Source organism: Columba livia, chromosome 2 (assembly GCF_036013475.1).
Source record: "Columba livia isolate bColLiv1 breed racing homer chromosome 2, bColLiv1.pat.W.v2, whole genome shotgun sequence".
NCBI lineage: Eukaryota > Metazoa > Chordata > Aves > Columbiformes > Columbidae > Columba > Columba livia.
In genome coordinates, this window is record NC_088603.1 from 65,068,633 (window position 1) to 65,096,033 (window position 27,401).

The 27,401-nt window shown below is 39.1% G+C and overlaps 1 long non-coding RNA gene across 1 annotated transcript in view; it reads right to left on the bottom strand.

Moving 5' to 3' along the window:
- Window positions 1–12,363: 12,363 nt before the first annotated feature.
- LOC110361243 (uncharacterized) overlaps window positions 12,364–27,401 on the bottom strand; it is a 51,829-nt gene continuing 36,791 nt past the window's right edge. Inside the window, exons 5-6 of the long non-coding RNA XR_010470933.1 lie at window positions 18,943–19,573; window positions 12,364–16,180 (exon numbers count right to left, since the gene is read on the bottom strand). This is a non-coding gene — a long non-coding RNA (uncharacterized LOC110361243). The remainder of the gene's footprint in view (window positions 16,181–18,942; window positions 19,574–27,401) is intronic.

The window sequence follows — 27,401 nt, forward strand, 5'->3', positions numbered from 1 at the left end:
TTCTAGATTCTCTGGATTTCAGCCTAAATAGAGCCCTTGCAGGTCTGCCATACAAATGGGAGAATGTAGACACCTGTCCGGGAGCTAATGGTCTCAGGCCTGCATCAGGATGCCCTTTGATTTAGAAGGAGAGCCTTAGACAAGGCATTTTGGACTCCATAAATCATGTTTTCTGATTGCACTTTTTGTGAAAAATCTCTGAGAAGAAGAGCAAGAACACAATGTAATTTTGAGCTCGTGGGGGATTATTTTTTACCCTTTTGCACAAGTACAAATATCTCCAGTAACCTGTGACACCTGTCCTGATAGCAAAAGTCCCTAGAGTACTGAAGACAACCTCGTAATACGTTTGATGAAGAAATGTCCTAGATCCTGGCATGCAGAAGATAAAATTGTCCACATTCATCTTCATGTTTAGATATCAAGACAAAGCTAATCTCTTCCTTTTCATTCTTTGTCAGCAAAACCTCATGTATGGCCAGTGAACACGTGCTGTCTAGGAATAAGAAAAAGACACTATTTCTCTTCTTACAAACACTGGTATTCTGATGATGGGTGTTATACTAGTTTCTAAACAGAGACAAGGCCTCCTTTGAAGTTATTCTCTGTTACTAATGCACTTTTGGATATATTTAGGTTGGAAAATTTTGAAAGCTTCCAGACCAAATGGATAAGTATTTGTGGTAAAATATGATGAAGCTCCTTTATTACAGTAAAAACTAGTAAAATCCCAATATTCAAAGCTATGCCCTAAGTAAATTTACTGCTTCCTAGTTCATCGTGGTGCTGTTGATTTGAAAACATCACGTAAGGTCTGTAAGTCCTCTATGACAAAATAATATCTGATTCAATGTTTCCGAAGGCTTAAGTAGTGCTATAGGAGGAAGGAAACCTCGATGTACTTTAAATCATAAGAGAGTAGACAATGCCTATACTTCTGACAACACAATGTTTATAACATTATTTACTACAGTGACAGCTATAAGCACTCAACTATGCATTCAGAGTGTTGCTATATTTATTTAAATTTGTTCATTTGCCATAGCTCGTCCCAGTTGTCAAGCAGCTACATCCCAAGTTTTAAGAAATAGTTACATATGTACAAATGGTAAAGTGGCTGGGGATAAAACATTGTGCCAAGACTCCAGAAAGTAAAATATAGATTTTCAGAAGAGGACTTCAACATTTTGAATGTAATATTTAAAGCATGACTTAGGAAAACATTAAGTGAGTATTTTCTACATGCCATATAAAACTAATTTTTTTTTATAATGACTGGTGGTGTTGCATGATATGAATAGCACGAAAGTGAAAAAGCCAGCCTGGGCCTTGATTGTTATTGTCATCTGAAATTTGCACCATTGCATAGACTGGATTTCTGCCACTGTGGAAGCCTTTTTTTATACAAAGAGGAGTCATACCAATCATTAATCACAGGCATGCTTAAGCAGTGCCACCATAAATATTAAAAATGCATAAAATTCACAACTGAAGCTATACTGACATTTTTTTCCCCTCTACAGACTATCATATGCAGAAGTGATGTAGAGAATGCCAATAGCATACACAGAGTAAATGCAAAAAGAGCATTTCCTCATATCCTGCAGATTTTACTTGAGGGATGCATTAAGGCAGTTCATCTTGAAATCCTTGAATACTGTAGTTTTCATCCATAATGCACATGGATAGTCTTCATGCATATTGAGGTTATGATTTCAGATTTTAAAGAGAAAAAGTCCTGTAATTATTTCCATATTACTTGCACACTTCTTCTAAATGCATCCTCATAAAAGTACATTTCCTTTACACTCACTGTATCATATTTATATCTACATCTGCTATCAGGCTAAAGGGAATGCAGACAACTGAAAATCTCTTCATTAATAATGTTGAACATACATATATATAGATAGATACATATTTCTATGTCTGATATGTATACCACTGGTTTAATCCACTAATCAATAAAGAAGAGGGGAATACTATTATTTTGAAATATCTATTTCATGTGTTTTCTTTCTGTGCCTTGATAGTCACACGATATTAAATTAACAGAGCTTCTGCTTACAGGTGTTACAGATGCATATAAATGTCTGGATTTTGAGGACTAAAACAACCAACAAAGATGCAAGTAGTTTTGTATCTGCTCCTGGCTCTTTCATGGATTTTCTGTGTAACCTTGGTCATGTCAGATCATGTCAGAATTAGGTGATCCATAAAGTGAGATGAGGTTTTTAATCTACATCATAGTGATGTTATGAGGCTTAGTTACTGCAGTTAAGGCACTTAAGTGTTTTGCATCCTTTTGCAGGATAGTTTCTGCATGGGATACCCCTTCCACCAGTGTATGAAGGGATTGCTAAAATAGCACCAGATAAACTACCCACAGGGACCTGGAATGACCAGAAGAGTTATTGATTCTAAAAAGTTCAAAAACTGCAACATATTCTTGAGAACCATCTAATGGTATTGCAAATGGCTGAAAACTGCCATAAAACCATCAACAAATACGTTGGTCTTGAACGAGTGGAAATTGTACGTAGAAGTAGATGTTCTCTATGTTGTTTTAAGTTATATTGTTCTGGTCTTTTGGGGTTTTGTGATTTGCATTTGTTTTCCTTTGAAGGTGGGAGACTCAGATGCCTAAAAAAATTTAAATATTTTGTCCAAGATGAAAAATATAATTATTTTACATGTGCTGTCACAATACCTCCTGACATATGTAGCTGGCTTACTTTGTGCCTCCGGCTTGTCAATTGGTAGAACTCTTTGGCCCGCCTACATCTCCCACACTCCACCTAGATTGATTGCAGGAGAAGTACCCTGAGCAAAAAGCCCTATGATAAAGAGGAATGAGCCATCAGAAGCAATGTTGTGAATTAGTTTAGGAAGATAGATAAGACAGGCAGACATGTTTAATCTTTGTGGAAACTTTGACGGTTTAGGTAGAAGGTGCATGTCCAGATATCACCACAATGCCACCCAGGCAGTGTCAGACTGTGGCACCACCCCTATTTCAGCTTTGGGAAGCCCATACAGTTCAGGCAAACCTAAAGCCAGATCAGCCTCTGGTGCAGCGGCATTTATAGCTAGTGATTATCCTTTAAACAGAATAGCTTGTTTTGCTCCAGACAACAGTTTCACTGTGCAGGGTAAAGCCCAGCTTTGCTAACACGGATGCATCCACAGCATGAGTGTTTGGGCATTTCACATACCTGTCAAGTGTGCACAGCACAGAGGCAGCTGGAGGGGAGATGGAAGGCAGAGAGTCCTTGTCATCCCTGGAAATGGGATGTGTTTACCAGCTTCTCTGAGGCAGGCAAGTTGTCACTGGGACTGGAGAGAAACTTAAGAAAGCAGGAAAGAACTAGGTGTTGTTACAGATTTATTTCTTAAGAGAAACTATTCCCTTTCTTGTGTTAACTGTAAAAGGTAAAGCAGGATGATTTTTACTCAGTGATGCCTACAGATATTCTGCTTTTAACAAGGGAAACACAGTGGACCTCTGCTTACTCTCTTCTGGCAGTGTTAGGCACTAGACTCTCATGTGTTTACAATATGCCTTCGCAATATTTTGTGGATATAGATTAACTGCTTTCTATGGAGACCACTGGATTAGCCAGTGCCAGAACTTGAATCTATTTAAAAAAGTGCCAGAGGGGAATCAAACAGAAAAGCCAAAAATGAGAACACTAAGACAAGCTGGACTAAAGCTAGGCAAGCAGTCAAAAAGGTCTTATTATTTAGGGCATAAGCTAGCTGCAGTTCACATACTATGCAACTAAGGAGCTCCAAATATTCAGAGCACTATCATTCCTTTGTGTACCAAAAAAAGACCAATTTCAAGCAGCTGCTTTACTACTGCAGGACAGTATATCCAGTCCTTCATAGCTGAAAGTGCGAAAGAGGAAATTAATGGGACCATCCAGGCACAAATAAGAAATATTGCCAACCTAGTAAAAAATGACTGCAATAGTGGAAACTTCCTCTTGCACGCTTTACATCAACATAACCACTCCTTATCGCCATATCAAACTCAAAATTCTACTCCTTTCCACACTATATTTTTCTTATAGACAGAAAAATAAAAAACTGGGAAAGACAGCTGGTTTTCCTTCTTTATAAATCACCTAAAAAAATCCAAGATACAAAGTATTGTATATGTTTAATAATCTCCTAATAATATATATGTTTTTCCCTAAACGATCTCAATCTCTGCCTGGAAGAAACATTTTGAGCATTGTGAAGCCATCTAAATATTTCCTGCAATCGTAGCAAATTTAGGCAGGATTACTGCAACAATATTCAGGCTTTTGATTCTGCTGACAAAGTTTAAATGCCTCCACCTAATATATACCTCCTGTTTCTCCGAGCCACAAAGAACACTTTCCAAGATCGAATCTCCATAGCAATCCCTCCAGCTTTTTGGTTTAAAGGAATTTTGGCCCACGCCATTGGTTGTGAGGGCTGGAGAAACTGGGCTATCTGCCAAAAGTCTGGTAACACATGATGATCAGATAAGCACCCCAACACCTTGGCTCTTTGTTTCCTCACACCTTGAATCTTTACGCAAGGACCAAGCTCTAAGAACCTTGTGGGGAATGTCTGCAACCAGAGTAAGGGCAATTGCTCACAGTGGTCCAGACTACCTGGGTGTATATCTTGAGTGCTTCTGTTCAGATACCAAACTGAGGTAAAGCCTGAGGAAAAAAGAGTCCAGTTCCAGGTGAACGAAGATGTGTTGCTGTAGTTTTCCTCATTAAAACACAAGAAGTGCAGGTTTTAGGCTTCTCTTTAGTTTTTTTCCTCTTTTCCAGTTTGAATACAAAATGAAATATTTAGTTCAAGGAGTTAAGGGTTAGAATCACAAAACTGCTGAGGAGAGGGGCTTTCCTTTTTTCCCTGCTGCTCGCTGACTAAGACCATGATCCAGGAAAGGGATACCAAGTTAAAATCACTTCCTCTGCCTTTCACAAGAGCTTTTGGAGCACATAAGCATGTAAGTATCAGTGAATAATATTCACTGATACTATTTTCTCATAATTCGACATTTCTTTATATCCATTTACACGTTCACTCTTTCTCTGTGGTCTGCTGCCTGTGCACAGCTAGGTTTTCATCCTGCTTTCAGCTGTCCCATCTGCAGAAGAGTCTTCTTCCCCTCATTTTTTTGTGCAAATTTACAAGAGAAATATCATAATTTACATCTATGTAATTAGGTTAAATATTACTGTGATAAAGTTGTATTTGTTTTTGCTTACATAGTTTCCAGAAGAGGGAATAGAGAGATGAAGGACATGTCCAAGAATAATGACAGAACTGGGAAAATTTTTAAAGAATATTCTGCTATGTTCCTACAACCATGTCATGCTCATTCATACGAGCAAACATGATTCATCCACTTTATGCAGCTGCAACTATTTGTGAAATGATCTCTTCTTTTTCCAGTGTGAAGCTCTTCTTCATTTCATCAGCAGGACAAAGTATGGTCCTCGATATTTTGTTCATTTGTTTAAGTTTGCCTTTTTTTTTTTTCCTGAGTGTGTACACCATGTTTTTTTCAATACCACAGGTCTCCTTACAAGATTTTGTTTCAAAAAGGAATTGTGTACTTCATAAAGACAAAACAAGAAGCTCACCTAAAGTAACACACACATATACATAGAAAAGCAATGAATGAGAGTAAGTCTTCTGTGACAGCACCATCATCTACTGTCTGTGTTATTAGAGAGTCCAGTGCTTTTTACCAAAGACAATCTCTCTCTGTCCCTTTGAGCTTTAAATGAATACTTGTGCTAATTGCAGATAGCAGCAGAATACAACACCAAGTGTTTCAAAACTGGTGGAGTTGCGAAAGGGAGTAAACAAGCTATGGTAGGTTAAACACCGTGCAGTGCTGGTTTTCTGTCACTGTCAGAATGTGTAATAGAATCCCATGCTATTTTACTGTTTCTGTCCTTGTAATGCATGCCGGATACCTATAATTTATGACTCAGAGCCATTGCTTCATGAGTTGCACTTCCTTTTAAACTGATGCTGAACTCGTTAGTGGGGGAAATGTGACAGGTTGATAGTGGTTTCTTATCTGCAGGTTAAACATTGTCAGAATAATTCATTGCAAGGCAACTGTTAGAACTGTAATGTTTTTATAATTAGAGCTGGAGTGGACTGTTCACTAAGGATTTGAGCTCCAGCAAACAAGCCTCCATCATCATCAGTCTGAAGCTCGCTGCCTTCCCATCCATCAGATTTCAGGAAGGAAACATTCTGAGTCTCGATCTGCTGATTGCGAAGGAAATGTCCCCGACACCAAAGCTACCAGCACTCTGAAAGCTAAGGATGACCTTATTTCCAGCCACCACCATTCAAAAATATCAAGTCAGGCTCCAGAAATAAGAAGATGTACTTAAAAATCATAGCATTTTTTCAGGGTGCAATGTTATTGCTATTTTTGTCCTCTCAACTTTAAATCATTAAGATATTTATTTTGAAGTTTTGTGACTGTCAAGGCCAAAATCTCAATTTCCAGTTCCTTGAGCAAAGGCTGCAATTCCTTTGAAATCCTGTGACTCAAAGAGATGGAGATTTAGAAAACATACTGTGAGACTTGTGAGAAAAACCACAAAAGCTCGTGCTATCAAGGTCACATTCTAAATGAGGACTAACTACAAGTTTATTTGCTTTGTTGAGCTATATCAACTTATATCAACAGAAAATCTAGTTTTGTTTCTGATTTCAACAGTGCATATATTCTGACATCCATAGAAGTTACCTGTAAATGGGTATTTATCTGTGCTACTTAAGAATCATAGTCTAGTATTCAGTACAAGGGGATAAAAGTGTATTCAGTTTTGTACAGTCTGCATTATAGCTCTCTGTATGTTTGGTGACTTGCATCCCAGACAGGTTTAACTCAAAGCTTCACTGTTGGAATGTGCAAATATTCCAAGGGAGTATTTTGTCACAATTGCGCCCAATAGCAATAAGAACAGCTGTTATTTTTAACACTGCCCTGTTTTGTCTGTCCATTCATTGTCATGTACAGTTCTTGTTTATTTTCTTTCACTATTTTTGTGTATTCACAGGACCCAGGTTCTGGGGCCATGCCTTCAAAGAGTAACACCTACCTCTAGCTTCTGTATCATAAAATACCACAGAACTCATAATTACGAGCTTGTTCACAGCAAGAAACCTGCCTAATATCCTTCCTTCTAACAGATGAATTGATTTTTCTTTCCAAGTTTATAAGAAAAATTTGAAATACAGGGGTTTTTAAAAAAAGGAGGGAAAAAATCACTGTAAAGAAATAAATAAGCAAATATACATGCATTTTTAATAATGCATGAACACTTATTTAAAAAAAAATATTCGTGGAAGAGCTATGATTGTTATATGCCTAAAATTCCCAAATGGCAAAATATAATTAAAGTAAGAACTGTTGAACAAATAAACCTGTTAAATACACAGTATTACAAGGCAAAATGGCTATGCATGTATCACTTTGCCACTGTAATTACACTGACTTTTACTCTTCATGCATATATTAATATCTCACTAACATTATGGAGATTTCGACATAAATTACAAAGCACTGACTTAAAGGAAGATTTTTTGCCAGGCAGAGTGCAGTGGTAACAAGTATTAATATTACATAGTTAAAAAAAAATCTTAACATTGAATCTAAATGCTGGTTTTATTTGGATAGTCATTTCTTGCAGTTCTGAGAAACCCCATCTCCCTGAAACAGTAATTAATGAAGTGCTGGCTTGGAAAACCTGTCTAGAGTGGGTTTCAGATACTGCAGGTCAAGAGACTCAGCCTGGAATTCTGAAAGTAGCTGAAGTGTGAAACTCACAGAAGATATTCAGTTTATCTTGAGAAGAGAAAGGCAAGAAAAACAGTATGTAATTTCTGTTTTCTGTGTAAATAACGACTACTATTTTAAGATATTTCAGATTATTTCAGGAGTTTCTACCTCATCATTGATTGGCTGGATGTGGCTTTGAGTGGGTGTGCTAGCTATTCATAGCAAAAAAGGGTCATGGAATTCATTCCCATAGGATGAACTTTTTTGAACCTGGAAATGAGCAGACTTGGAAGTGACTTTTAACCATTCGGATGAAAGATGCCAAAGCTGCTTTGAGCAATTATTCTAATGTATACAGCACTGCCTGTGTTTTGAGACAAGAAGTTGTTAAATACTGTCTTTGGGCCTGAGAAACCCTTGGGAATGTGGGGTTTGATTGAAGAAAATCAGGGAGATATTCTCACACAGCATGTCACCTTCAGGACCCACTTACAGAGGGCTCATTAAATGTTAATATTTTACTAATAGCTGTTAAAACCATATTACAGGCATGAGTAATACATGTTTCACAGGGTTATAGGCATCTCAGAAGAAAATGTCTAGACTGTTACTGTTCCAAAATATCAAGGGCATTAGAAAATATAGGCCACAAAGTCAAGCCTCTGAATATTTTAAAGAGCCCACTTGTGTGTATTTGGCCACTCAGTCACATCCTATTTTCTTCATGCTCCCTGCCTCATCCAGAGTGCAGGAAAGAAAATGCCTCCATAGTAGGAATCAATATTCTTTCCATAGTGCCCCATACACTTACCCTGGAGCAGAAGACAGCATATAAATCTTGTTTGACATACAGAGATAACTCCTTTTTTCATTGATGCCCAGCATTTTATTATTTTTGTTGTTCCCAAGTATTAATGGTTTGATCTTCCAAACTTCTTTACGGGACAAGAGCACAGGATTTTCCCCATTTAATAAATGAAGTCCTAAGACATATACAAGAGTTCAGAGAGTTATTCATTCCTGAGCTGAAAAACCTAAGATCTGATTTTACAAGTTCCTTCACTCGTTATGTTATTCTATGCATTGACAGCTTCCGAAAAATTAAAATTCAACTGTAAGTACTTAACACCTTGCAAAGCTGCCACTGGGTACCTGAAACCGACCCTGCAGAAGAATGGGACACAGATCAACAGCCACACAAATGCATGTTTCTTTTGATGGATTTCCCAGAATTGCGCAGAAATTGTGTGCTACTAAGAAGGATAGCATCGCATTTTGATGGCAAGTTTTATGCTGCTTTTGCCATGAAGTCTTGCAACTTCTTCCTGCCTTCTTGCTTCACTTACTGCACACTTTCCAAATCCTGCTATCAGAGAGGAACAAATGTTCTGGTAAAATCTTTATTCACTAGCCAATGTTGACTTCTTCCTTGAGCAGGTTTATTCAATCTTATTGAATGACATAGAAGTAATGTAAGAAAACTCATGACCACAAGCATAAGCAACATGAACATGTAAAGGGTCCTAAATTCAAATTGCATTGACATATTGAGGGCTGATATTCCTGACTTCTGAACATCTGATCCTGCAACCTAAATTAAAATCAAACAAAAATACAAGAATGTTATTTTAAAAATGAATATGTAAAACTGCATCAAGTGGAACCATATTGGAACCACAATCTCTGCCTCTGCCACATAACCAACAGCAAGGGGAAGCAGGAGGCTGTTATCTTCAGTAATTTGCCCTTAGCAATGGGATGAGGACAAAGCTTGACAACATGTTTCACAACTACTTGCTTCACAACTTGAAGTAATGTTGCAATTCAGGAACCTGATGTGTTTTTCCAAATCAATGGAAATACATTGTGGAAAACTTCTTGCTATTTACTCCCATGACTCTCCACATTCCTGCCTCCCTAACATCTAAACTATCCACAGCCCATCTTGCAGACCTGAGTCCGATCTCTGCCCCATCCTACCCTATTCTTTTCTTCCTGCTCCTGTAGCCTTGAAGATGCAAGGGCAACTGCGGACAATAAACCACCAAAGGTATGTCAAATTTCTGCCAAACTTGATGAAATTGCAATTCTTTAGACTGAACATCCCACCAAATTTGGACAAATCTTCACATTATATCTGACTACTTCAAAGCATAGAGGTGCCTAATTTCCTTCACATTGGATTTGTTTTTGATGAAGCCAATCTATTTTGATCACTATTATGTTCCTATGGATTACAGTTTTTATTTAGTTTGAGCAATAGTTGTCTACAGACCAAATGTTTTTGTCACAGAGAATTTAATTATTTCAAGAATGCCTTTGTTAAGACAGTTGGTGACACCTAGGTAATTGAGCAGTTCCATACAAATGAATAATACAGGTTGGAAAAAGAATAATTTTATTGGTAAATTACCTGTGTGGTTTTAACAATGGCTTTTCTTTATCAGACTCTGAAGTTCATAAAACAAGTTTGGTTTTGGTTTAGTTTGGAGGTTTGTTTCTTTGTTTGTTTTGTTTTAAAAAGCTTACTTACTGCTTTTGAAATAGATTTTAATTTACTTACACTTCATATTGTCTTACTTCAAGACTGTTCCCATTGAAAGTTGCAAAGGAAGATAGATACTGCATAACAAACTATCAAAATCTAATCCTTTATTCCTGTAGACCATTCTTCAGCTATATCAGCATACACAAGTCACCTTCACAGAATCACAAAATCTTAGAATGTCAGGGATTGGAAGGGACCTTGAAAGATCATCTAGTCCAATCCCCCACTGGAGCAGAAACACCTGGATGAGGTTACACAGGAAGGTGTCCAGGCAGGTTTTGAATGCCTCCAGAGTAGGAGACTCCACAACCTCCCTGGGCAGCCTGTTCCAGTGTTCTGTCACCCTTACTGAGAAGAAGTTTCTTCTCATGTTGAAGTGGAACCTCCTGTGTTTGTACTCATTACCTCTTGTTTTATCATCGGTTGGCACCAAGAAGAGCCTGGCTCCATCCTCCTGACACTCACCTTTCACATATTTATAAACGTGAATGAGGTCACTCCTCAGTCTTTTCCAAGCTAAAGAGACCCAGCTCCCTCAGCCTTTCCTCATAAGGGAGATGCTTCACTCCCTTAATCATCTTCATGGCTCTGCACTGGACTCTCTCAAGCAGTTTCCTCTCCTTCTTGAACTGACCTTTAGTCAATTAATTTAGAATAGGTTTGCCCACTACATAAATTTGACAACAGAGCAAAATTTTTGAAAAAGCAAGAATTTCCAGCTTTTACTTATGTTATTGTAGATCAAAAAAAAACCCTTGTCCTTTCAAATTCAGATCAGATATTATCTTGTAGAAAATTCTGAAAACTTCCTTCATTTCTGCTAAAATAATATAATTCCTATTCTGTGACAGAAAAAAAGAAATCTATCATCTCATATTCCAAGTAATGGAAAAGCAGATTTTCAGCTAGTATAAGCTGAAAACATTCTCATGAACTCCAAAAAAGCTAAATGAATTTACACCACTGTGCTTAAGGAGAGTCTTGTGGTTTAAAGTAATAAAGATTATTAGAAAATATGAAGAAAAATAAATTTTTGTGAATGTGCTCAAAAATGAAATTTAAGGCAAAATTCTCCGGCAGAAATGACACTGTCAGAGAATAACATAGATCACTGGAATAACAACCATGCTGTCAAAACATAGCCAAAGGAACACAGTTTGAAAAGAATTAGAGTATCATTATCAATGACATGAAGAAAAAAAGATAAGAGCAGCTTAACTACTGCCTGTCATTGCATGCACCTAGTTCAGCACCCAGCTTAAATAGCATTCAGGCAGCTGCCTGTGGATATACCCAATATTACATGTTAATGTAAAAGTTAAGACTGCCAAGATAACATTTTTTTTTTCCTTGTTCATTAGAATGGAAACACCAGAGACTATGTTTTTTATTTTTTTTTTTATTTTTTTTTTTTTTTTATGGTGTATACTATGATTGCAAAACTGAATACCAAGATTTTAAGGGTAGCTCCATGACTGACAGCTGCTCCATGCTCTACCGCATGGTCAAAGAAGGAATACACCCAGCAGGATTCAGCATATGGATGGGACTTCAAGTTCTTATTAAAAAGACTCTGACCTTTCTCAATGTTAATCTCATCCACATAACTTCACTTTCCACTAGTTCAGATTTCCCACCTCTAGAATGAATAAGAAGAGTGCTTGTCTACTTGGATAGTATTGGAAAGGAATTTAATATCTGCCCATCGCAAGGAAATTCTTGTTCAACAAATAGAGGAAAGGCATTTGAAATAATGTGCCTGAGTTCTAGCCCTGATTTTATGGTAAACCAATGAGGTAACAATGGTCAATTCCTTTTTATGTTTTTGCCTCTTTGTTTTCCCTCCCCCATCTTTTATTGGCTACTAGAGTTTACAGAGGCTGTCCCTTATTGTGCACTTTGATCTATTTCTTTTCTCATGCCTAGTACAGAGGAGTCATTTATTGGTAACACTGTTCAAAACATCTGTCACTGTAATTTGAAGAATTTTTGAATGAATTAATATAACTGCAAATTAATAGTTTTCTTTAATGCACTAAATATATCAGACTGTAAGCCTGTAAATCCTGAAAGGAATGATAAAAGAAACACAGTGTAAAATGGAAATAGATGTCAACTTGATAGGCTACCATGGCTCAAGAGGAATTACAGTCTGTCAGTCAAAAAGTCAAATACACAGTGGTCAAATACTAGACAATATTTATGAGACAAACAGCAGTATTCAGAGTTCAGATAAAGAGACTGTTCTGAGGCATGACAGAAAATGGCATTTGTTGAAATATTTCAAGCACAGAGAAATCTGAGATAGCATTCTTTGTTTCTCAGGTATGGCAGTCTCTATCCATTCCCCCAGTAAATGGATTAAAATGATGACAGACAAAGATCCATTGCCAAAGTAAATGAAGGATCACATTTGGATATGTAATTACTTGGTTCTGAGCCATTACATAATACAAAAAATGCAAGCTTAGACACCAGCTACAAAACATAGCTTGGTAATATTAAGTTGGTCTCTGACATTTTACCAATTGTCAGAAACTCAAAGAAGTAGTGCATTTCTATCCATAAAGATCACAATGGTGGTAAGGTGCCAACTCTTTCCCTTAGTTTTTAGTAAGTATCTTTTGTGCCAACAGCTTTCAGCTATAACAGGCTCATAAAATGATCTTCTTCAAGAAACAATGTCCATTTCATACATGTGCGGATTTTCCAGATCTTCTGCACAATGAAACAGGTAAGTCCTGTTTGCAGTATTGAAGAGCTGGCATGAAATCCTAACACCACTGAAATGAATGGGATTTATTTCACAAATTTGAGTAGAGCTTGGATTTCACCTCTGGATGAGGGAATAACCACTTGATACTTCATTTGGTTCCTAACCATTCCCTCAAGTCAAATGGGACTTCATGTATTTCTACGACACTCCTCAAAGCCACTGTTCTTGTTTCAGTGTGGTGACAGATGCCAGCCATACTGGAAGCTTTTCAAATTGACTCCAAGTGAGACATTAGCTTTCTGCCCAGAGAATAAACTTTCCTCTTCTGTTTGCTGAGTGCATTTGGGAATGTTTTGCAGGACAACCCCTTTTGTTTTGCTAATAGGGCTCATGTACATACTTCCAGTGGGAAAACATCTGTTTTACAAATCTGTCCTCCTAGATATAGCTGGATTCAAGCTACAGACTTTGGAACCACATCCAAACATTCCCAAAGTTCAGCAGCGTTTGGATCAGGAGGTTGGACTGAAGTCATTAGGCAGAACTAGGCCAGGTTTAAGATTTAAGCTTCCTACACTTTCAGGGACACTTTGGGACTTTGCCATAGGTTCAGCTCTGCTTCTCAGTTATGAGCACAGTAATTTAATGTTGTTTTGGGCAGTCAGCACCTATCCACAATGACATAATACAATCACACATCAGTCAAGGGAACTATACCCATGAAAAACTAAAGTGAGATTAAATGCGACTCTCGAATTACCTTTAGTTCATCCACCAAAAGAATTCCCAAACTTCTGCCTCAGTGCACACCTCAGGCAGACAATACAACAATACCCATAATGAAACCAAGTCTTCATCTTTATTTTATAACAGAATGTGCTAGCTAGCATCTAAGAGTTGTCATATTGTTGATTTTAATATTTGGCTTAGCTTTAAATTTAATAATAAAATCATAGAATCATAGAATCATTTCAATTGGAAGAAACCTTCAGGATCATCGAGTCCAACCATAACTTAACCTAACTCTAGCACTAAACCATGTCCCTAAGAACCTCATCTAAATGACTTTTAAACACCACCAGGGATGGTGACTCCCCCACTTCACAAGGCAGCCTGTTCCAACCCTTTTTGTGAAGAATTTTTTCCTAATTTTCAGTCTAAACTTCCCCTGGTGGAAATTGAGGCCATTTCCTCTCTTCCAATCACTTGTTACTTGGGAGAAGAGACCAACACCCTCCGTGCTACAACCTTCTTTCAGGTAGTTGTAGACAGTGATCAGGTCTCCCCTCAGCCTCCTTTTCTCCAGGCTAAACAGCCCCAGTTCCCTCAGCTGCTCCTCATCAGACTTGTGCTCCAGACCCCTCACCAGCTTTCTTGCCCTCCTCTGCACTCTCTCTAGTACTACGATGTCCTTCTTATGATGAGGGGCCCAAAACTGAACACAGTATTTAAAGTGGGGCCTCACCAGTGCCAAGTACAGTGGGGAGGTAATTATCTTATTTTTTAAAAAATCTGCGGGTTTGGTTCCACTCCTTAATAAACTGTCAATAAACTGGTAGATTTATCCCAGTGGAGGGCCCACACTCAAACCAGATCTTCAAGTACCTACATAATTAAAAAGAAAGCAATGACCAAATGAACTGTCCAACCACAGCCAAGCAGTCATAGCGAATTACAATATACACTCACTGAGCTCCCTAATCAATAACCTAATAATTAAATATTTTTCTAAATCCTTATTAGGAGAGACACTACTTACTAATAGTCAAAGTAGTGCAAATTATAACATCAGACATTGTATCTATGTGTAACACCCGACACAAGACAAACCACTAAAAGGGAAGCTCAAAGACCACTGGAACTGATGAAGCCGTAGTTAGATCCATTTCCAACTGAAGCGGTCTGTCCTACTCCTTCCTGCTGTTGGTGCCCTTTCACTTCTTCCCTCAGGTCACACATGTCAGCACAGCTCTGTAACTGCACGGTGAACTCAAGCAGGGAGAAAATTCTGCTAAGAATGTTTTTGCCACCTTGTTCTTCACTCGCAAAGACTGAGAGTGTAGGGAGATGATAGCAAGGAGTAGGTAGGGCCTGGAAGGACACCACACACACAATGGTAGACAAACAGTGTTTCTGTAGCTGCAGTGAGCATTGGGTTGGGTCTTATCTCTGCTAAAAAAGGGATTTCCCACACAGCTATCACCTCTCCACTTAAAGGAGAGAGCTCAGCCTAGAACCTTTCTATACCTCTGTCAGCAGAAAGTAATGCTGGCAATGACCATCCCAATATCTTCTATGGGTTTTCCTTCCCAAATATAGTAGAAACTTATATTATTTTCTGGATGGCATAAAATCCCATAAGTGGTGCAAATATTCAGGACAATTTATATGCTATACATGCCATCTAGACTGCTGTACTTCTGAAAAACTGGAAGAGAGAAGCACCCTGTACATTGCACAGATGAACACTCAGTAAAAGGAAAACAGCTCACCACTGCCATACCATTCTCTTTCAGGAGAGGTATGTGCTTTTGAACAACATCTCCTTCCGTAAAAATGCTGCCATTCTAAAATACCCAGTTTATTCTCAAAACTGTGCCTGGTGCAGAGCACAGTTTTCTCTGAGAAAGGCTGGAGCCAATTGCCTCTGAGGCAGGGTATGAGACTACATGGCGTGTTTTGTTTTATCAGAGTTACTTTGGTCTAACCAAGAGATTAAAGGAACCTAGGTTCCTCCCAACCTCCACGGCAGGACTTCAGTGCAATAGTTTGCCATGTCTCAGACTGTGGCACAACGAGGCAAGTGTGTGGAGCAGGTGGTTCACCTCACTCATCATGAGCCCAAGATAGATGAGAAGGGAGGCAACTCTTGAGAGATCTTTTGCAGCCTGGCAGCAGTTGAGTCCATTCCGGTGCTTCTTGCAAAGATCTGGCAGGATCTAAGCTTTTCAAAAACATCCATCCCCCTGCCCCCAAAAATCCCGCAAAGTTTCTTTCTGTGTGGACTATGCCCTGTAGCTCAAGAGGCTCTGGTAGCTATAACCAGGAGTGAAAGCACAAGGTCATTGCTGGTGGAGTTCATTCTAAGCCAGGACAGTTGACATATGCACTAGAAAAAAGCACAAAATAAGCACAATTTTAAAGAATTAGCAGTCAGGTTGTCTTGTGTATGTTTTGCCTAGAAACAAAATTATCATAATGTATTTATCTTCCCTTGAGATTACATGGGGCACTAACATCCCAGAGAAGCCAAGGGTCACTAAATCATTAGTGTGTAGCACCATCCTCACAGGTCTTTAGAGACAGAATGGGTATTCTTAGTATTCTTTCTATCACTTTTGGAGAGAAGTCTTTCAGTATCAGGTCAGCTCTTTTTACATCCCAGTATTTAACTACCTTCTCACTATTGAGAGAAGATCCAAGAAATAGAATAGTAAAAGACATATGAAAGTAATGAAGGTTTCCTCTGTCAATATAAAGGTCCCACTGCTGACCTTGCGTTGGTAAGAACAACAGCTTTCAGACCTCTGAATCTTTTGCAATCTTAAAAAAAAAGGGTGGGTGACCCACTCAACAAAGTATCTATGTAAAGAAATGGGGACTGTTATCATCATGATTAAAAATAATCAGCATTTGTGTTGGCAATGAAGAAGCTAAGGATTTAATGGATACAGAGACAACATTCCAGCCTAAGGGGCTGTACACCAGCTGTATTAAGTTAATATATCCTCACCTGAGGAAAAAGGACGGAGTTTTCCCAGGCAAGACTTGCCCAGTATGTCACACTCAGGAATTATTACAGGAAAACATACGAGTTTTTGATCTGTTCTTCAAACATAAACTGTGAAAAGACTTTTCTATTGGTGACCAAAGACCTTCAGCTCCTTCAGTGTTGAGTATTCTAGCAGGACTCAAAGTAAGACACTGTGTCCCTTCTCTCTAAAGATTCCCAAGCAGAGGCAAATTGGAAAATGATTAAAGCTCTTGTACCTCAATGAAAAAAACAACTTTTTCTTACCATGCATTCACAATGTGTGGGCTTTTTTCTCTTAGAAGAGAGGATAAAAATGGCTCCACCTCAAGTCACAGGTACCAAACTGAAAAAGAGTTTAGTTTGCCAAAAAAGCAGCGTGGCTAATACAGAGGCAAAAAAGGCATCTCTTTTTCCTATGTTGTAGTTTTGATTTGAAAGGCACCAAAATCAATAGACTCTTACACAAATGAAAACTCCCCAGAACTTGCAGCTGTTGAATGAAACTGATGTCCCCTGAGTTTTACAACTGAAAATTATGAAAATTCACAGCAATCACAGGGGAAATTAGAAGTTCTTCAAATCTGCTAATGAAAATGGTAATCTTGATATTGACAGTGCTTGCAGGGTACTTGTTTCTCAGCCATGTCTATAAGCTATATCTATATTAGGATTTAGTGTGAACCAATAGAAGTTTGCAGAAATTGTCAGTGCTGAGAACTCACAGTATACACATTTCAAGGCGATTTTATCTCGTATACTTACTCCTTTTGTGGATTTAACTCCCAGTAGTGATGAAAAGAAGTCTTATGTGTTCATTGAATACATCTTTTTGTTTAGTTTAATCTGAACAGAATCCAGTTACGGAGCCTGAGACCTTTGTACAATGGAAAGCACAGCCCAAGAAGTGGGTACAATCCAGAGATTTGCTTCTAGAGGGTACACTTCGGCCAAACAAAAATTCTTATGTAGGTACCTCTCAAACAGAGAAGATGACCAATAAAAAAGAAGCAGGGTATCCTGGCTCTGTGGATATATGAAGATGTTCACCTTTCCTGCAATATTTCAGCCTTTTTATGCCCATCCAGGTGAATATCAAATACATAGTCCTGCTCATCTGGGAAAACCTCATATCTGCTGGATTCAAGAGAAGGACAGGCTTCACTGATTTACTCAAGTGAGTCTGATCTTACTTTATCACAGATAGTTCTGTAAAGCTAAAAGTAACAAGTTATTTTCCTATACACTCAATTGTATGAGTCTTTGCATTCATTGTAAAATATGACTACAAACACAAGTAGGCAACTGAGGCTGTCCACGTTTTCTGGGTGTTAATTGGGAGTCCTGGAAAAAAAAATCCATCATCCTATTTCATCCAGAGTACCAATATCAATGCAAAATAACCACACAAACAAATTCAGATGAGGCTAGGTATTTGAGTCCAATACGAAGCTTTGCAAAAATAAAGTCAAGACTTTCACAGACCAGGCACATTATGCCCTTCTTCTCCTGCATCAATGGAGGATGAACAATTAAAGATAAGTGGAAAAGTTATGACTTGATTATGAATCGCTTTCTGTCTGACTTGCTCTTCTGAATCATTTTTATTGTAAACGAAACTATTAATGGACCATTGTCATTCATTAATTCTTTGGTAAAACCATTTTTAAGGCTGATCTCTACCCCTGATAACTTGTTATCTGACAAATTAGGGAAGATAAACTTTTTTCTCCAGACCATGAATATCCACAGAAATCATGTTCATCAGTACCTGGACTGATTTGTAAAATAAATACTGTTATAATATAACAAAGCAATCAAGCAACTCTAGCATAACTGCAAAAATGAAAGGCACTAATAACAGAGCCCTTTTATGGCTTCTCAACAATGCAAGGCAAAATGAACTATGTGGCTGCAATAGAACACAAAACTCAGTTCTGAGATACCATTAGGTCTTGGTCTTGAGTCGAAAAGGGAAGGTCTTGGGAGGTGTAATGGGAAAATCAGGGCTGTGAAGCAGGATTTGGATCCCACAAGACTGAGGAAAGAAGAAGATAGATGAGAGGGATCACTGGCATATGGAAGCCTGCATTATATTTTGGGAGGACTTTCATACTCACCTTATCCTGTAAGCCTGTAGGACTTCACTCAATCTGTTTGCCTGTGGTAGCTGACTCTGGACATCCCATTGACATAGGGATCACAGTTATCACACCAGTGCATGCTCTCAATCCTTCTACCATCGCTCATCCGTCTCCCAAGACAGTGGACATGATGAGACAGCCAGTCAATCTCCTTCTCTGCCTTATTGTCAAGGAAGGATTCACCAAGATATTTCCAAGGCTGGTCTGATCTCAAAGTGGAGGAATGCTGTGGCAGGCATATTTCTCTTGGTAAGGCAGAAGTCAGAGGTTGTTTGGGGAACACCTTCTTTTGAAGACAGTGGGTATCCCCTCTTGGATGCTGAGTGCACTGCTTTTCAGTGTGAGTGAAGGGGGCAAGACCAGGTAATGTACTCAGATTCTGTTGATGAGATTTGTGTGCTTGTCTCTGTCTTGAAGTTCCCACAATCTGTGTGTTTTAGGCCATGGAAGAGGTGGGAGTGCAAAGAGAGCAAATCGCCTTAATGGATGAACAGAGCCATAAAAGCTACCCAGGCAGAAGGAATTCTGCCAGTCCAAAGATATCCAATTTCATTGCTTTCCAAACTTTCTTGGAAAACAGCAAGAATTTTTACTGAGTTATTTTGTTCTGAAACACAAAACAGAGATGGTTAAAAAACAAACAAACAAATAAACAAACATAAAAAATTATATCGTAGGGTCACCTAAAATAACATATTTTGTCTTTGAGAAAGATTCTTTACAAAAGAAAAAAAATGCTGTTAAAGCTTCTCATAAGGTCAAAATGTTCTAATCCAACCTGTTCAGAATGGCATGTTTCATTTTTCTCTCTTGAAAATAATTTATTGGTAGTTTCTACATTATAAAGCAAAAAAGTAATATTTTAGTTTTTAAGAAAGTTTGTTGTTTTGGGTTTGTTTGTTTGTTTGTTTGTTTGTTGTAATTTAATATGCCATGAAACTCCAAATTAATTTGTTTAAAAATTAAAAAAAAAAAAAAGTGGTTGGTACTTTTGTTTTTATCCTGTTATAGTATAAACTAAACTTGAGGAATGCAACAAATGCAAACAAAACAAAACAAAACAAAACAAAACAAAACAAAACCAAAACCAAATCAAACCAAAACATAACAAACAAGAACAAAAGAATCCCACAAAAACAAACAAACAAACAAACAACAGCTACCACTGAGCTTTCTTGTTTCCTCTGATCAATTCACTATGCTTTTTGCATCTTTTCAGGAATTTAATGTAGATTCTTTCAAGAGATTACCCTGTACAGGTCTTAATGATGACCACAGTGCTTGCTCACTTTGGATACTCATTCCCTGCCTTCTACTGCAGCTCATCCCAGTTTGCAGCTGGACTTCTAGGATGCAAACACAAAGCGTGGTCATCTTTAGGGTTCCAAAATCAAGGAGTTCTTAATACACATTACTGAATTATATTCCTCTGTTAAAATAGAAAAGTATTTGTTTTCACTAGTTGACTAGAGTCTAGATTCCATCTTCTGCTGAGAGATGTAATTATAAAACCGATCCTGCACTGCCCATCAGATATATAACATGTGACTGCAAGCAAAAATATGCCCTTGAACTTTCATCTTTCCACAGCCACTGTCACACATGTTGTTTTTAGTGTCACACTCCAGTTTCCCAGACAGGCAAAGGCCAAACTGCTGTGGAAATACTACATTTCTTCTTCACTGAAGAAAATGCAGAGCCCATACAGGAAGTGTCAAAATACAGTTCCCTGCTGTGTAAGTTGTGACAAATATATAGACAACTTTTTCAACAAGCTGAGAGAATAAGAAATGTATGTTCAGCATTTTCATAAATTGCAAGGCTCTGCTGACCACAGATTTTTCTGAGAAGGCATACAGCTGTGGGCTAGAGTAGGCACTGAATTCTGGCAATATATATCCTCCCAACAAAATTTTCAAAAATGGAAACTACAAATATTAAACATACTGTGCTGGTGAGTAAGACTTCACACCCCTGAACTATTTAATGGGCAAGATGTCCTATGACAACAGTGATCTGAGGCAAGGATAACCCAGTGCACAGGGTGCTTGAATGGGAGTTCACACCACTGATCAAGTTGTGACTGCACAACCAGCTGCCACCAGTTACCACTGGCAACTCTGCAGGCAACAGCTCAGCCTGTAACACTGTGTCATTCACTTTATAGTCTTTCATTAGGGTTTTAATGACCCATAAATTATGTGTCAGTATCCTAAAGCGTGTTTCATCCTTCTCTCAATGAAGATTTCCTCTATGACCTTAGACAAGATATTTCATTCTAGCCTTACTGCAGATCGCCGTCTATTAAAAAGGATCATCGGCACACTCCTATTTTATAAGAAAGTTCCATGAAGGTACATACCTGACAGAGTGCACAGCACTCAGAAGTCACCATGCTAACATCTGGACAAACCAGGCATGAAAAGTAGCCGAGCACAAGGCAGATAAAACAGTTCATGAAATGTTTTGTTGCACATTAAACTTTGTTCATGAGAGCAGATGTACTAGGAATTTATAAACAGGTGGTACCCTTCTAGGAATTTCAAAAACTTGATGTAAATTAAGAGTTTACATTAGGACAGAGAGGCAGGCTCACACACACACACATCCATGCATCTATTTGCATGTGCAAGTTCAGGTGCATGTGAAAAACTCGTTTTTATTTGCAGGTGCAAACTTCTTCCACTGTTGAGGCTTACAAGTCAGGAAATTTTGCACATTTCACAAGAGTGGAAAGAAGTTTTGATTTCATGGTAAATAGTTCATGAAGCAAAGACCAGATGTTTGCCTTAGCTCCTGTTTTTACTCTGCCTTAATTTCCCAGCTGGAGTTATTAATTATACCTTTTATTCTCCTACTGCAGCTCTTAACTCTAAAAGATTAAATGGCTTGATTAGCACTGTTTAGCTTTTCCTAGGTGGTTTATTGAATGTCACATTTAACATTCTGGCACCTCACAGATGAAGCTAAATTCTTACAGCCTTGAAGAAATATTAATTTATTTTTTTTTTCCCAGAGAGCAAGAGAAGGGCATTTGTTACATATTTATGAACACATCACACTGGACATTTCTATTTATTCTTTAACATACTCTCATAAACACACAGCCTGTCCTAGACTGTATGTTATTTATAAATGTTGATACTTAGTTCTTTTGCAAATGCCTCCTGGAAACTTTTTCATAAAACCAGCAGCTGGGGGGGTTACAGAGATTTGTAGAAACCTTGGACTCAACAGAATATTCTCACATGATTTTTCTAAGTCTTCCACCTTCTTGGAAGCATATAGAAAAGAATGCAATGAAGTACATAATTCTTTAGTGGATAAAAAGCACTTAATTCTTCATCCTGGTGCAGCTTATACAGCTGTACCTATACTCATGAGAGAGAATCAATAATTCACCATAAAGGATCTTAGACACTGCTCCATTAGAGACTGGTTAAGATAGCGCCAATATTTGTGCTTTAAAATTGCCCAAATCATAAAGTTCTCTACTCAACTGAATCTTGAGCCAACCATCAGATGATGGCCATGCAAATGTTTGCATTGGACCAGTATCTAAAGCCAGAAGGCTGGTGTGGGATTGCTGTGAAATAAAAAGCAGCTTTGGCCTTAACACACAGGCTGTGAGTTAAAGTGCTCACAAACAGCTTTCTTTCTTCTCCCTCCTACCCTTAAAGTCTTGGACTAACATGGGTGGCTACCTAGCTAGCTGAAAGTGCTTTCAAAAGAAACATCACTGTAGATCAATTAAATGTTCTTCAACGTCTTTTCAGATTCTAGTATTTTAAGGACTTTTTAGGAAATGTTATAAGATTTCTTTCCATGGTTTTCTACCTCCAGGAAAACACAAAGATGACTGACTAATTACTTACTCTGAAGAGATTATGTAGACTCCAGCTGTTAATAGTAGAATACAATAAGGGTTAAAGGTTGGACACAGATTTCACCCTATGCCAAGGCAGAGGTACTACATAACCACTGAAAGATGTTCCTGTGCAGGCAGAGCCAACGTGAGCTCAGTTCGGTCAATTTTTCTAATAATATTTTTGAATTCAGAGGTACCTGGTCTTAAAAAATAGATCTTATATTTCTTCCAATTTGCATTCACATGCACATATAAATGCCCACAAAGGAGGGGCTATATCTGCATCACAACAGAGCACAGCACAGAGGGCACTGCATGGAGCTTGCCGGCTGGAGGAGCTCAAACTACAAAGCTGGGAGCAGCAAGGTCAAACTCTGGTTAAATTAGACAGATCTCCTTTCATTCTTTGCACCATATGCCAAGCATCCTGCATGCTGGGCATGAGGCAATAGCAGCACACCGTGTTTACACACGTATGCCAGAAGCTCTGGCCATTGGCACAAGTGCAGAAGCAATTAAGTTTCAGAGACGCTTCTAAACCCGAAAAGGTTTTTATTCGTCATGGATTACCCCCTCATCCCAGTCCCCCCTGTGGTCTCTCACTCTGGTTGGTTTCCCATCCCATTTATTTCCAAAGTGACCCCCCAAGCCCCAGATAAACAAAACCAGATGTGGGACTAAAATGCTGTTTTGTGCCACTGCAGCAGCCCTTTGTTTTGCTGTGTTTGTTTAGCTCTAGTTTGTAAGAACTTTGGGGCAGAGGCTCTCAATTGCTCTTTGTTTACATCTCATCTGCAAAAGGGCCTCCTCCTTCTTTGTGGGCTCTTGCACTCTACCACAATAAAGATGACTATTAATAATATGACCTTCAGCTAGCTGGAATGTATTCAGCAATTTAAGGCACTGACATTGGAGAAATCCTTATGAATGCCTGAGATCATATAACCCTTCCATTTGTTTTCAGGCCTATCTCCAAGCTGTGGTTAAGTAGCTATCATTTCTAACATTTGCATTCCTCTTACCCCATAGTGTGTGTGGGGGATGGTACTATCATAATTATACCACATTCTTCTGGGTTCCATAACGAGCTATTATTTTGCTAATGGAATATTCAAGCAGTCTGCAGTAATTTATCAAATAGTCCCAAGTCCCATTTTCTCTGTGTGAATCTTTTTGTTCACAGGTAAATTGATGTGTGGGGGGTTATCAAGGCTTTTTTGTAATTCAAATTAACCATTCCACCCCCCTCGCTGAAAAAAAGATCGTTAGACATAGAATGTTATTTTTTTTAATAATGATGTTTAGAATTAGAATTGTGCAGGCTTCCTGTGAGTGGCAATTTCTGCATTTTAATTCATTCTTACAGTGGTTTTGCATTTTAACACCTAATTTTGAAAATTTGCCTAAACTAAAGGGGAACAAAATGTAATTCCATTTCTCCTTACAACTATTGTCTGCTCCATTGTCGGATTAAACTGCCAACATTGTAGAGTGCCTTTGAATTGGAGACGACAGAGAAAAAACACCACCCTCTCAGTTTATTTTACTTACAGTAAAAAAAAAAAAAAAAGAAGCTAATACCCAAGATTGGACATATACGTAGACTGCACTGAACACACACACACACAGACATCTGTTCATCTGTTCCACTGCGTGCATTTCTCTGTTTAAGAGGAAGAGGGAAGAAGTATATGTGTGTGCATATGTGTGCACACATGCATGCATGCAGGGTAGGAGGCAGAACAGGTACCTGATAAATGAACAGTAAGTGCAAATGATTTCTGTAAAAGACAATATTTCTTGCCTTCTCAAAAACTGTCCCTGACACAGATCCTCGCTTTTCTCCTGATTATAGTTAGGAAATTATTGACTGATAATGGCAGTGGAGAGTTTTGATGTAGAATCACAGAATGACTGAGGTTGTTCTGGATGTCGGCTATCCAAGCCACTGCTTTGGGCAAGATTGCAGATGACACAAAACTGAGAGGAGTGGTTGATACATCTGATGGTTGCCAGTAAGAGCAGGTTCACAAAATCACAGAATCACAGAATGGTTGGGGTTGGAAATGATCTCTGGATATCATCTAGTCCAACCCACATGCTAAAGCAGGTACACCTAGAGTAGATTGCACAAGAATATGTCCAGGCAGGTCTTGAATGTCACCAGAGAAGGAGACTCCACAGCCTCTCTGGGCAGCCTGTTCCAGTACTCTGGCACCCTCAAAGAAGTTTATCCTACCATATTCAGATGGAACCTCCTTTGCTTCAGTCTGTGCCCATTGCCCCTCATCCTTTTGCTGGATACCACTGAAAGGAGTAGGGTCCCATCCTCTTGGCACCCACCCTTGAGATATTTATAAACATTTATGAGATCTCCTCTCAGCCTTCTCTTCTTCAGGCTGAACAGACCCAGCTCTCTCAGTCTCTCCCCATAAAAAGGTGCTCTAGGCCCCTAATCATCTTTATAGCCCACCACTGGACTCACTCCAGTAATTCCTTGTCCTTCTTAAATGGGGGAGCCCAGAACTGGACACAGTGCTCTAGATGCGGCCTCACCAGGGCAGAGTAGAGAGGGAGGATCATCTCCCTTGACCTGCTGGTCACGCTTTTTTAATGCACCCCAGGATACCATTTGCCTTCTTGGCCACAAGGGCACATTGCTGGCTCATGGTCAACCTGCTGTCGATCAGAACTCCCAGGTCCTTCTCTGCAATGCTGGTTCCAGCAAGTCAGCCCCTAACTTGCACTGGTGCCTAGGGTTAATCTTCCCCAGGTGCAGGACTCTACACTTGCCCTTGTTGATTTTCATCAGGTTCTTCTCTGCCCAGTCCTCCAGCCTGTCCAGGTCTTGCTGAATGGCAGCACAGCCTTCTGGTATGTTGGCCCTTCCTCCCAGTTTGGTATCATCAGCAAACTTGCTGAGGGTGCACTCAGGCTTTTCAGCTGTGTCATTGATGAACAGGTTGAACAGGACTGGACCTAATACTGACCACTGGGGAATGTCTCCAACCAGAGTTTGCACCATTGATCATAACCCTCTGAGCTTTACCATCCAGCCAGTTCATGATCCATCTCCCCATGCATTCATCCAGCCTGCACTTCCTGAGCTTGCCTATGAGGGGATTGTGAGAGACGATGTCAAAAGCATAGCTGAAGTCAAGGTAGACAACATCCACTGCTCTTCCCTTGTCTATCCAGTCAGTCATACCATCATAGAAAGCTATCAGGTTGGTCAAACATGATTTCTCTTTGGTGAACCCATGCTGACTACTCCTGATAACCTTATTTTTCTCCACATGCTTGGAGATGACAACCAGAATGAGCTGTTCCATTGCCTTTCCAGGGATGGAAGTGAGGCTGTCTGGCCTGTAGTTTCCTGGGTGTCCTTCTTGTCCTTTTTGAAGACTGGAGTGATGCTGGCTTTCCTCCAGTTCTCAGGCACCTCTCCTGTTCTCCAAGACCTTTCAAAGATGATGGAGAGTGGCTTAGCTATAACATCTGCCAACTCTCTCTCTCCCTGCATACACTAATAGCCTACTTGTATTCCTCCCAGGTGGTCTATTCCTTTTTCCTCATCATATAAACCTGCTTCTTCCACATGAGTTTTGACTGGTGTTTCTTACTCATCCATGCTGGCCTCTTCCTCCCTTTACTTGATTTTTTGCTCATAGGGAGATATTAGTCTTGGGCTTGGAGGAAGTAATGCTTGAATATTAGCCAGCTGTCTTGGACCCCCCTGCCCTCTAGAGCCCTATCCCATGGGATTCTTCCAAGCAGGACCTTGAAGACACCAAAGTTCTCTCCAGCAAGGTTGAAGGTTGCTTAGGACATTGTCTGGTTTTGAATATTGTCATGGACAGAGACTCCAAACCTTTCTGGGCAACCTGTTCCAGTGTTTGACCATCCTCCCTGTTTAAAAGGTTTTTCAAGTGTTTGAATTGAATTTCCTTTACTTCAGTTTGTGCTCATTACCCCTTCTCCTGTCACTGGACACCACTATGAAACATCTGTCTTCATTTCTTTAGTCCTCCCAATCAAGTATTTATACCCATTGATAAGGTCTCCCAGTGCCTTCTCACCTCTGGCTTGAACAGTCCCAGCTATCAGCCTCTTCTTGTATGTCAGATGCTCCAAGTCCTTAATTACACCTTCGTGGCATTAGATTGGACCCACTGCTGAGTGCCCATATCTGGGGGCCCAGGAGGGTTGGACATGCTTCAAGCAGGTGGTTTTGAGTGCACAGGAACAGGCTATACCAGTGTGCCGAAAGGCTAGCCGGCGCGGAAGACAACCGGCTTGGCTAAACAGGGAGATTTTGAATGAAATCAGAAATAAAAAGAGACTTTACCGACTGTGGAAAAAAGGGCTGGCTACTTACGAAGAATTTATGGAAATAGCTAGATCATGCAGAAAAAAAATCAGGGAAACAAAAGTGCAATTTGAAGTTAATTTGGCCAATTCTGTCAGGGATAATAAAAAGTCCTTCTTCAAATATGTTAATAACAAAAGGAGGGGCAAGGAAAACCTCCATTCTCTGTTGGACTTTGAGGGAAATACAGTTAACAAA